Below are 4310 nucleotides of genomic sequence, written 5' to 3' on the forward strand. Positions count from 1 at the left end.
AGGTACCTGCTTAGCTCCAAGCCACATTGCTGCCTGAGGAAGCTTTTCACAAGCCTCTGCATCACCCATTAACTGTGTCCTGATTAGAGAGCACCTGCCACCTCCTTTTATTTCCCTCCTAATTTGGATGCTCAGGTGCTGCAGGGAGAGCACCTCTATAACCCCTGAACAGGCAGATGGCTCCCACGAGGGGTTTTACAGGTGAGGGCTGCAGGAAACTCAGCTCCTGATGCTGCAGGGCAGCCTAAAACTGTGCAAAGTCGAGGGAGGCATCCAGAGCATCCTCAGCTGAAGGTGAGGGGGAGCTGCAGCATCTCCCAGTGTCTCTGTCCCTGCAGAGCTGGAAGCCATCCGAGGCCTCTGCCTTGGGGATGAGGGTGGGCTGAAGGCTGAGACCCTCTCCTTAGCGGCTGGAAGCTCCTTGTCTCCGCGGGATGGGGCCGGGGCTGGCAGAGCCGAGCCGAGCATGGGACAGCAGTGGGCTCTGCTGGTGGAGGCGGCCAACTGCAGGCAGGGGATGCAGAGGCGAGGATGCGGCGGGGCGGCAGGGGATGCAGAAGGGCTGGGGCGGTGACTTATGCTGCATTAGGGAAAGCACAGCTAGGCTAAGCTGATGTTTGAGGGATGGGCCTGGCTTTGGGCTCTGCAATGCAAGGAAGGTGTTGCTGGAGGAGGCTGCAAGAAGAAGCTGAAGTCCCCACTGTGATGAGGGATGAGGTCCTGAGAAACCAGCCCTAAAGGGCCCAGCTAGGTGGGAGAGTGGAGATGTGGAGGCCCCTTTCAGACAGTAGCACCTTCTGATTTTCCAGAGAAGCACAGGGAAAGGCAGAGCTGCCTGAGAGACTCATTCAGATGTTTGGTTGTTAAAGCCCCTGAAGCTGCTGCAGTCCCAGCCCTGCCCTCACCCTGCCCAGCCCAGCACTGACCCCTGGCCCTCAGCCCCAAGGCTTTGGGATCCTTCCAGGGCTGGGCACTCCCCCAGCTCCCTGGGCAGCCTGGCACAGCGGCTGACACCCCTCTCAGGGAAACAGTTCTGCCTCAGCTCCTGTCTCAACCTCCCCTGGGGCAACTTGAGCCTCTTTCCTCTTGCCCTGTCATTCCTTACTGGGGAGCAGAGACCTACCCCCAGCTCCCTGTAGCCTCCTCTCAGGGAGTTGCAGAGTGCTCCTGTCTTCCCTCAGCCTCAACACCCCCATTCCCTCAGCTGCTCCCCATCAGACTATTGCAATATACTCTAAACAGAAGTGATGCTCTTTCTGAGCTTTAAATGCAAGGGTTTAGGTGCAGCCAATCTCTGGGGAGGGGGTTGGGGGGAGTGAATTTAATGTTGATACACACAACATTGTCTATGGAGGTCTTGAAGCACCTGTGTGCTGGAAACCTGCTTGTGTGTGAACAGGAAACAGGAGGAGACTGTTTTTTGCTGCCTGTGCTTCTGGTGAGCCTCAGCTCAGCCCCATTTCTCTTTGCCCCTTTCCTTTGTCAGCTTTCCCGTGCCCTCCTTGCCCCCAGCTGCAGCCACAGTGCTGTGCAGCTTGGCAGTGCAATTGCAGCCTCCTGCACCCTCCTGCCTGCAAACTGCTGATGTCCTCAGAGCTCAGGGGCACAGAGCAGCTCAGGAGGGATTTATTCCTGAAGCAAGGTAATAATACATCAGCTCCTTCTCTCTTGGGCAGTCCAGGTCTGTCAGCAGTGCTGGTGGAGGGGATGGTGCTCAGGAGTGGGTTACAGCCCTTGTCTCAGTGCCTCTTGACTTCTCCCAGGGCTGGGACTGTCCCATCAGCCTTTCCTTATGGTGGCTGAGCCAACTGGTGCTCAAAATCCCACCTGCCTCTGCCTTTGGGGAGAAAAAGGAGTGGTTTGGGGCTGCAGCAGCCTAAAAGGACATCCTTCCTCTGTCTGGAACACGTGGCTGCTGGTGTTGGGGCCATGCATCTCCCGGCACAGCATCAGTGGGTGAAATGTGGGGCACTTGGTGAGGTTGGCTTGACCTGCAGGTGGCTCAGGAGGCTGTGGGGAGGAGGATGTGTCCTGCAGGGCCCTTAAGGAACCCCCACACCTCTCAGGCATAATATTGGTTTCCTTTTGGTGACATTTCAGCGTGGTTCTTCTGTCCCTCCCCATCCCCGAGAAGGAAAAGCATCAAAGGAGGGAGGTGGGAGGATGAGACTCCCTGCAGAAGGAAGCAGCCTTCCCTCCACCCCCCAGCCGAGGAGAGGGCCGGGGCTGGGAGACATCCGCCCGTGGCCGGGCAGCGGCGGCGCATCCCTGCGGGACAGCCACGGCCGTGCTGCATGAGGAGGAAACCAGAGCACAAAGCAGGGAAATGACTTGGCAAAGGTCACCTGGAGCTGGGGCCGAGCCCAGGAATAGCAGCGCTGCTGCAGCCACCCCCCAGCATGGCCGAGCTGCACCGGCCCTTCCTCCCGCTGTGGCAGGAGGGAGGGTGCCCTTAAAGTCACCAGAGCAGAGCCAAGAGCAGAGAGGGCCACATCAGAGCTGCGAGGAGAGCAGGCAGAGAGGGAAACAGGATGGGGGTACTGAGGTGCTTGTCAAGGCTGGACAAGCAAGAGGAGAGGGGTGAGGTGGGGGTACAGGGCTGCAGGATGCTGCCTGGTAGATGTGAGGGGCCAAGATAAAGATCATAGAATGGTGGGGGCTGGAAGGGCCCTGCAGAGCTGCTGCAGCCACAGCCCCTGCTCAAGCAGGTTCTCCTGGCTCAGGGGGCACAGGAACGTGTCCAGGTGGGGTTGGAAACCTCCTGAGAAGGAGCCTCCACACCCTCCCTGGGCAGCCTGGGCCAGGGCTCCCCCACCTCAGCACCAAAGGACTTTCTCCTCCTGTTTAAGGGGAACTTGTTGTGTTCCAGCTTGTGCCCATCACCCCTCAGTCCAAGGATGATGTGGCTGGTGGGCCCCATCCTCAAACCACACCATGAGGACGCTCTGCTCCCTGTAACAACCACGGAAACTTCTGCAGTGCCCTTCCCTGCCCTGAATGCCTTCAGTCAGCTTGAGACCTGAAACACAGCCCAGCTTGGAGAATCATCTGTGCTCTGCAGGCAGCCAGGAGCAGGGGGAGCAACAGGAGGCTGTGCTGCCTGTGCACACAGGGCTGTGCAGCCCCAAGAGGGCAGCTGGAAGAGGGGGGAGTCTGGGGGTGATGCTGAAATAAAGCAAAGAAGGATTTGGTGGTGCACAATCGGCACTGGGTGAGGAGTGACGCAGGGGAAATCAACACAGAGCTGAGCTGGGGCCAGAGTGTGTGCCAGGACAGATGGATGGAGGGATGGGGAGAGGCCTGACAGGACACAGCTCACATCTGCCAGAGCCTCCCTGCTTCCCCTGTGCCCCCTTGGCCTGTGTTTGACGTGGCAGCTCTCCCAGTGCTTCATGGGCTCACTTCGGTGTGTCCAGATGAAAATAAAGCAGAGACATAATGAGAAGCCATATGTTGGAAATGATGATATGGGCACACGGCCCTGGGAACTGATGGCGAAAGGCAGAGCAAGGAGCAGGGATGACACACTGGAGGGAGATGAAATGAAGATAAATCAAAGCCAGTGAGAAATACAGCAAGGGGAACGAGTCTTTGGGTTAATGCAGGAGCAGAAGTCCGTCACTGCTGGTCCTTGCAGGCATCTGCCTGGGGCTGCTTAGCCTACAAAAGGGATGACTGAGAGGGGACCTCATCAATACTTACCAGTAGCCAAAGGATGGGTGTTAGGGGGATGGGGGACACTTCTGCAGCATGCAGTGCCAGGACAAGGGGTGATGGACATCAGCTGGAACACAGCAAGTTCCACTGAAACAGCAGGAGAAAGTGCTTTGGTGCTGAGGTGAGGGAGCCCTGGCCCAGGCTGCCCAGGGAGGGTGTGGAGGCTCCTTCTTGGGAGGTTCCCAAGCCCACCTGTGTCCCCTGAGCCAGGGGAACCTGCTTGAGCAGGGGCTGGGGCTGCGGCAGCTCTGCAGGACCCTTCCCACCCTCACCATGCTGGGATGCTGTGCATCCTCCTGAAGCACAGGCTGTGGGTTGGTGGTGGCCGTGGCAGTGCTGGGGGAACGGCGTGACTCGATGGTCTGCAAGGTCTTTTCCACCCTCAGCCCTCTGTGTGGTGTGTGAGGCTTGGCAGGTGGGTCGGGGCCGGTCTGCAGGTGACAGGAGGCAGCAGGGACGCTCCCTGCGGGTTGGGAACCTGGGGGCGTGGGGGTGGGCTCTTCCTCCAGCTGGGGAGCCCCCCGAGCCCCCACCCGCCCGGGCATTGTACCAGCCCGGCCCTCCCTTTTCCTGTAGGAGGGGTTTCCATAGGA

The sequence above is a fragment of the Colius striatus genome, chromosome 9, assembly GCF_028858725.1.
Source record: "Colius striatus isolate bColStr4 chromosome 9, bColStr4.1.hap1, whole genome shotgun sequence".
NCBI lineage: Eukaryota > Metazoa > Chordata > Aves > Coliiformes > Coliidae > Colius > Colius striatus.